This window comes from Salminus brasiliensis, chromosome 1, assembly GCF_030463535.1.
Source record: "Salminus brasiliensis chromosome 1, fSalBra1.hap2, whole genome shotgun sequence".
NCBI classification, from domain to species: domain Eukaryota; kingdom Metazoa; phylum Chordata; class Actinopteri; order Characiformes; family Bryconidae; genus Salminus; species Salminus brasiliensis.
Window position 1 is genome coordinate 32,387,121 of NC_132878.1, and position 8,504 is coordinate 32,395,624.

The window sequence follows — 8,504 nt, forward strand, 5'->3', positions numbered from 1 at the left end:
GTAAATTTAACATTAGCACTGCTGAGGTAAATTTAATATTAGCACTGCTGAGGTAAATTTAATATTAGCACTGCTGAGGTAAATTTAATATTAGCACTGCTGAGGTAAATTTAATATTAGCACTGCTGAGGTAAATTTAACATTAGCACTGCTGAGGTAAATTTAACATTAGCACTGCTGAGGTAAATTTAACATTAGCACTGCTGAGGTAAATTTAACATTAGCACTGCTGAGGTAAATTTAACATTAGCACTGCTGAGGTACATTTAAGATTAGCACTGCTGAGGTAAATTTAACATTAGCACTGCTGAGGTAAATTTAACATTAGCACTGCTGAGGTACATTTAAGATTAGCACTGCTGAGGTAAATTTAATATTAGCACTGCTGAGGTAAATTTAATATTAGCACTGCTGAGGTAAATTTAACATTAGCACTGCTGAGGTAAATTTAACATTAGCACTGCTGAGGTAAATTTAACATTAGCACTGCTGAGGTAAATTTAATATTAGCACTGCTGAGGTACATTTAACATTAGCACTGCTGAGGTAAATTTAACATTAGCACTGCTGAGGTAAATTTAATATTAGCACTGCTGAGGTAAATTTAACATTAGCACTGCTGAGGTAAATTTAACATTAGCACTGCTGAGGTAAATTTAACATTAGCACTGCTGAGGTAAATTTAACATTAGCACTGCTGAGGTACATTTAAGATTAGCACTGCTGAGGTAAATTTAACATTAGCACTGCTGAGGTAAATTTAACATTAGCACTGCTGAGGTACATTTAAGATTAGCACTGCTGAGGTAAATTTAATATTAGCACTGCTGAGGTAAATTTAATATTAGCACTGCTGAGGTAAATTTAATATTAGCACTGCTGAGGTAAATTTAATATTAGCACTGCTGAGGTAAATTTAATATTAGCACTGCTGAGGTAAATTTAATATTAGCACTGCTGAGGTAAATTTAACATTAGCACTGCTGAGGTAAATTTAACATTAGCACTGCTGAGGTAAATTTAACATTAGCACTGCTGAGGTAAATTTAACATTAGCACTGCTGAGGTAAATTTAACATTAGCACTGCTGAGGTACATTTAAGATTAGCACTGCTGAGGTAAATTTAACATTAGCACTGCTGAGGTAAATTTAACATTAGCACTGCTGAGGTACATTTAAGATTAGCACTGCTGAGGTAAATTTAATATTAGCACTGCTGAGGTAAATTTAATATTAGCACTGCTGAGGTAAATTTAACATTAGCACTGCTGAGGTAAATTTAACATTAGCACTGCTGAGGTACATTTAACATTAGCACTGCTGAGGTAAATTTAACATTAGCACTGCTGAGGTAAATTTAATATTAGCACTGCTGAGGTACATTTAACATTAGCACTGCTGAGGTAAATTTAACATTAGCACTGCTGAGGTAAATTTAATATTAGCACTGCTGAGGTAAATTTAACATTAGCACTGCTGAGGTAAATTTAACATTAGCACTGCTGAGGTAAATTTAACATTAGCACTGCTGAGGTAAATTTAACATTAGCACTGCTGAGGTAAATTTAACATTAGCACTGCTGAGGTACATTTAAGATTAGCACTGCTGAGGTAAATTTAACATTAGCACTGCTGAGGTAAATTTAACATTAGCACTGCTGAGGTACATTTAAGATTAGCACTGCTGAGGTAAATTTAATATTAGCACTGCTGAGGTAAATTTAATATTAGCACTGCTGAGATGAATTTAATATTAGCACTGCTGAGGTAAATTTAAGATTAGCACTGCTGAGGTAAATTTAATATTAGCACTGCTGAGGTAAATTTAACATTAGCACTGCTGAGGTAAATTTAACATTAGCACTGCTGAGGTACATTTAAGATTAGCACTGCTGAGGTAAATTTAATATTAGCACTGCTGAGGTAAATTTAATATTAGCACTGCTGAGGTAAATTTAATATTAGCACTGCTGAGATGAATTTAATATTAGCACTGCTGAGGTAAATTTAACATTAGCACTGCTGAGGTACATTTAAGATTAGCACTGCTGAGGTAAATTTAATATTAGCACTGCTGAGGTAAATTTAATATTAGCACTGCTGAGGTAAATTTAATATTAGCACTGCTGAGGTAAATTTAATATTAGCACTGCTGAGGTAAATTTAACATTAGCACTGCTGAGGTAAATTTAACATTAGCACTGCTGAGGTTAATTTAATAATAGCACTGCTGAGGTACATTTAAGATTAGCACTGCTGAGGTAAATTTAACATTAGCACTGCTGAGGTAAATTTAATATTAGCACTGCTGAGGTAAATTTAATATTAGCACTGCTGAGGTAAATTTAATATTAGCACTGCTGAGGTAAATTTAACATTAGCACTGCTGAGATAAATTTAATATTAGCACTGCTGAGGTTAATTTAACATTAGCACTGCTGAGGTAAATTTAATATTAGCACTGCTGAGGTAAATTTAACATTAGCACTGCTGAGGTTAATTTAATATTAGCACTGCTGAGGTACATTTAACATTAGCACTGCTGAGGTAAATTTAATATTAGCACTGCTGAGGTAAATTTAACATTAGCACTGCTGAGGTAAATTTAAGATTAGCACTGCTGAGGTTAATTTAATATTAGCACTGCTGAGGTAAATTTAATATTAGCACTGCTGAGGTAAATTTAACATTAGCGCTGCTGAGGTTAATTTAACATTAGCACTGCTGAGGTTAATTTAAGATTAGCACTGCTGAGGTTAATTTAATATTAGCACTGCTAAGGTACATTTAACATTAGCACTGCTGAGGTTAATTTAATATTAGCACTGCTGAGGTTAATTTAACATTAGCACTGCTGAGGTAAATTTAACATTAGCACTGCTGAGGTAAATTTAACAGCACTGCTGAGGTAAATTTAACATTAGCACTGCTGAGGTTAATTTAATATTAGCACTGCTGAGGTTAATTTAACATTAGCACTGCTGAGGTAAATTTAATATTAGCACTGCTGAGGTTAATTTAACATTAGCACTGCTGAGGTAAATTTAACATTAGCACTGCTGAGGTAAATTTAACAGCACTGCTGAGGTAAATTTAACATTAGCACTGCTGAGGTTAATTTAATATTAGCACTGCTGAGGTACATTTAATATTAGCACTGCTGAGGTAAATTTAATATTAGCACTGCTGAGGTAAATTTAATATTAGCACTGCTGTGGAAAATTTAATATTAGCACTGCTGAGGTTAATTTAATATTAGCACTGCTGAGGTACATTTAATATTAGCACTGCTGAGGTTAATTTAATATTAGCACTGCTGTGGAAAATTTAATATTAGCACTGCTGAGGTTAATTTAATATTAGCACTGCTGAGGTACATTTAATATTAGCACTGCTGAGGTAAATTTAACATTAGCACTGCTGAGGTACATTTAATATTAGCACTGCTGAGGTACATTTAATATTAGCACTGCTGAGGTAAATTTAATATTAGCACTGCTGTGGAAAATTTAATATTAGCACTGCTGAGGTTAATTTAATATTAGCACTGCTGAGGTAAATTTAATATTAGCACTGCTGAGGTACATTTAATATTAGCACTGCTGAGGTAAATTTAACATTAGCACTGCTGAGGTAAATTTAATATTAGCACTGCTGAGGTAAATTTAACATTAGCACTGCTGAGGTAAATTTAACATTAGCACTGCTGTGGTAAATTTTATATTAGCACTGCTGAGGTAAATTTAAGATTAGCACTGCTAAGGTTAATTTAATATTAGCACTGCTGAGGTAAATTTAACATTAGCACTGCTGAGGTAAATTTAACATTAGCACTGCTGTGGTAAATTTTATATTAGCACTGCTGAGGTAAATTTAAGATTAGCACTGCTGAGGTTAATTTAATATTAGCACTGCTGAGGTAAATTTAAGATTAGCGCTGCTGAGGTTAATTTAAGATTAGCACTGCTGAGGTTAATTTAAGATTAGCGCCGCTGAGGTAAATAACAACAAGAAATAAGTATCAAGAACACCCATGTCCTCCATATCAGGATCTGTTCAGAGCAAAAGTGACTCTCAGCAGACTGATAGGACTTCATCTTCATGATCGTAATCTTCTGCATCATCTTTGTGATCATCATCAGCAGCTGCATCTTCTCCTCAGTCATCTACATCATGATCATTTCATCATTTAATTTTTTTTAGGTATTTTCTCAGTCAACATTGGTTGGAGCTGCTGTAGGTGACCACTGCTCGTCATCCAGCACCTGATGGAGTTTCTCTTCTCCTAGTAAAGAAATGATCCCGGTAGATAAAGTATGTTCTGTTGGAGGTCTGAGGATGTTGTGTAGCTGAAGAACATGAGGAAGTAAGAGGTGGTTCATGACAGGAGGTGAATAGAGTGAACAGTATTTGGGAAGTTCATGCTGAGATGTTGAGTGGTCTGCACATAAATAATGTCAGTAGTTGTGTATGATCTTTAATATGGATGTAACACCTTACTCATCATTTTAGGGACATTTCTGTTTTGATGAGTGAAGTTGTAATTCTGAACAAACAGAGAAAAAGAAATATGATCAACATTTAGTTCACAGGTCTTCAGTGATCCGTGGTGGGCATGACGAGAGGCGGGGAGAGTCCGGCGTGGGGACTGGTGTGCAGTAGGCCCCAGCTTGTCCATAGCCGAGATGAAGAAACACTTGCTCTCATACTTTGTATAGGGGCACTTGTCATTACTCCCGGGGCTTCATAGATGTCATGTAGACGGCCATTTGGTCTGGAGGAGTGAAGGGATTACTGAAGGCAGCCCACCAAACACTCTTATTGTAGATTGTTTTAGACATTGATATAGTTTTATTTATTAGTTATTAATAAACATTAATCAGAATTTAACCTTTTTCAGTCTAGAAAGCTAAGATCTTCAGAGTAAGACCAACAATAACATGACTGAACATGATCAAATCTCAGTGAAGCACTTTTGTCACTCTGAGTAATACACATTTATTAATTTGTTTCTTTTATAGTTTTTTATATTGTTTTCAGTTAATATTGACTCATTTCTGCGGATCAAAAATGCTGATAATTGAGGTGATTATTTTGTACTCCACTGTACTCGTTTAAACATGCTAGAAATTGAAAGTGGTGTAAATTGAGGGCCCTTATAGACTCAGCTGTGTGCTTTTCTTAAGTGTTAAATCAACTGAAATTGCAGTTGACACATCTCAAAAACAACTAAAAACAGTCTGTAGACTTACTACATATTATTCATTAAACACCTGTAAACCTGACCAATCCCCTTTTAACTGGATTATCTGATCTCTGAACTGTAGCTTGAAGAAAAAACAGAATCAAACTAAAAATATTTTGAAGGAAGTTTATTTACAGTAAAAGTAAAGGGGTAGAAATTAAATAAGGCTTCTGAGAGAGAAAGAAAATGGAAATTCAGCAGGAGGTTCAGACAATTCCATAATTTGGTCAGAAGCTAAATGTGCTGCTGTGATTCTCAGAAGTGTTAAATAGGACATTACTCCTGGGGTACATGTTATTATGGACATTACTAATGTCATGTCAGATGGAGTGATTACTAATCATCTGCTCTTCTACAAAAACATCATGAGCAGCTCCACCACAAGACAAATGATACCAAATAGAGACACCAGAGCAGTGGACACTCTGCAGCTGTGTCTGAATGTCTGCACATTCAGCTCTGTTACAGTTCCGTTATAAGAGGAGCTCCACATCTAGAAAGATGGAGCTCAGCTCATATAAAGGCCCAACAAATGAACATAAAGTTAGGAGATGCTAAGCTAATGTTGCTAACAAACACTGGACTCAGACTTTCGCCAATCTCCTCTTTTTATAAACACTAACCCAACAACACCACTCAACCTGTGTTTCACATGGATGTGGTTTAGAACATGGTAGAACTTCCTGTATACTGTTCAGTAACATGCTCCTATTCTCACTGAATGGATGTTGCTGTAATATGGATTACTCTGACCAAATTATGAAATCGTGTAAAGAATAGATGAAAAAGTAGAAAAACAGAGATGGCTTTTTTTACTGGACAAAGCTTCCAGCCATTTGCATTATGTTTACATTACATCTTTGCCAACCCCATCCAAGCTCCGTGATTTACCTGAAGACGGAGCTCTCTGAGCTTTCTTTGGGGTCTCTTGTTGCCGCATGCTGACCGGTCTTAGAATTCACTCCCGGTCTTCAAGGTGGCTCCAATTGTGTCTGTCTGGTCCAATCCATTCCCAACTCCCAGGAGGTGTCTGGTTTCTGTTCCCTGATATTGATAATAAGTTCGCGTGGCCAGAATTGCTCTCAACTCTACTTCTGGACTTGAAAAAGCTTCATTCCAGGGTCTTAGAGAAGTTCTGTTTTTGTGTCCAGAGTTGATCCAGTTCCTCTAATTGTTTGTGTCGCTGTCCCCATGTCCATTCCTGTGTTCTCCATGATCCCGTTTCCAAGGCCATTCTATTTCCAAAATGTCTCGTTCCGATCCGCATAGTTTTTGGCCCAGCTGCCTTGTGTGGTGTCTCATTTGACAACGGGACACCATACAGAACACCCAGAGAGCTCTATCTTCATGCAGGAGTTGAGGAGCTCATATGAGTCTCACAATCTCACTAAGGTGAAGAGCGGACCTTGAAGAGGCTTGGCAGACACATGGCCAGTCCACATGTAACCGATACGCACATGACCCAAAGCCTGACAGGACCAGCAGAGCGATTCATCATAGCAGAACTCAAGGCGCGGCCCCTGAAGCAAAACATGGATGGGGCAGCCCTTGTCCCCCAATAGGCACCTTGGGGTGAGTTGGGGGGTTCTTTGATGATTGCTCCCTCTGCTGGCTCTGTCAGGCACTGAACAAAGCTTCAGATCATGTGCATTATGTGTACATGTGGAATAGCCATGTGCCTGCCCAGTCAAAGCTCCACCCCTCACCTGAGGAAGATGGAGCTCTCGGAGTGTTCTGTGTGGTGTCTTGATGCTGTATACTGACTTTGTGTTAATGCCTTTTTAAGACTGGATTAATTTTGAGTTTGATTTTCTTGTTAAGTGTTTCTAGTTCTAGATTTTGTAGCTGGGCCAGTTAGAGTTTCTGTTTGACTTTCTCCGGTTTGTTCTAGGCCTAGTTATCATACACAGTGAGGTTCATTAGTATTTAAACAGTGACAGCATTTCAACGCCTTCAATTCTAGGGGTTTAACAAACAACTGTTGTTAGAAAGCAGCTTTACAAAGATCCGGATCGGAGCCTCTTTTGAGCAAGCCAGTGGCAACAGTGGCAAGGAAAAACTCCCTTAGAGTGAGAGGAAGAAACCTTGAGAGGAACCAAGACTCAAAAGGGGAACCAGTCCTCCTCTGGTCGACACCGGATAGCTCTACAGAAAACTTTAGTTGTCTTCTGTGGAGCGACTTTGTTGTTGGCTGTAATTCCTAAACAGTAATGCAGTATTTTTGTTAAACCTCTTGAATTACAGACAAAAGTCTTCACTTCAGTCACTGTCCAAATACTTCTGCACCTCATTGTATAGACCTACTATATTCCTACTCTCGCGCATCCCGCCTCTCCTCCAGGGTTTTGATAATAAGGAGGAAATTAGTCCTCAGGGTAGATCTTCTTGTTGCGGCTGCAACAGCTGAAGGTCTTTTTAAGCACCTTCCACGTCCGCCTGAAAAAGGCTCCCACCTGATTCTTCTTCTTGGGTTTGGAGCCTGTGTGTTGGAGAACAGAATAAGACAAATCAGTAAAATGTACAGAACAATCTAGAACACAGTAGAAAGGTATCTGTGCAGACTACTTTGACATTGTGACTTTTTTTGTTTTCTGCCTTAAGGTGTGACTGTCACTGTTGAATCTGATGAATTCTGGATATTAATATAATTTAAGTCCTGACTCAAGACTAATATGTGAATTATTTAATACACTTATCTTCCACCAGACTGATTTTCTATTATGAAAAACACAGATTACCAAACTCTCAATTAATAGAATGCAAAGATCTGGTCCCTGAGGATCACTTTGAGAACCGCTGTTCCAGAACCCCAACCCGCCTCCTGAAGATCTACCAAGCAGGTTCCAACCCAAATCTCACACACCTGATCCAGCTAATCAAAGACTTCTGACACTCATTAGCTGCATCAGTTGTGGTGGAATGGGTCAGTTTCTGAGCGTTGTTTCCTTCCAGCTTTGATCTGTTGTGTTTTATTCATCTGTGGTGTGTTTACAGTGTTTACAGTTCATAAGTTAGCTCACCTGTTGCTTCAGCAGGATGCTCATCTATGAAAGCTGGCTCTGTGAGCTCTACAGCATCACTGCTGGATGACTTTAGGTTCTTAGCTTTCACACTAACAGTGTCCTCCAGTACATTCAGTACTGCCTCGGGCTGGGAAAAGGGGGCCACCTGAAGCTGTGAAGAGCCTACTCTTACACAAGGCACGAGAGTTGTGGTGAAGACATCCAGTTCTTTAGGAATCTGGATCTCAGACTGACT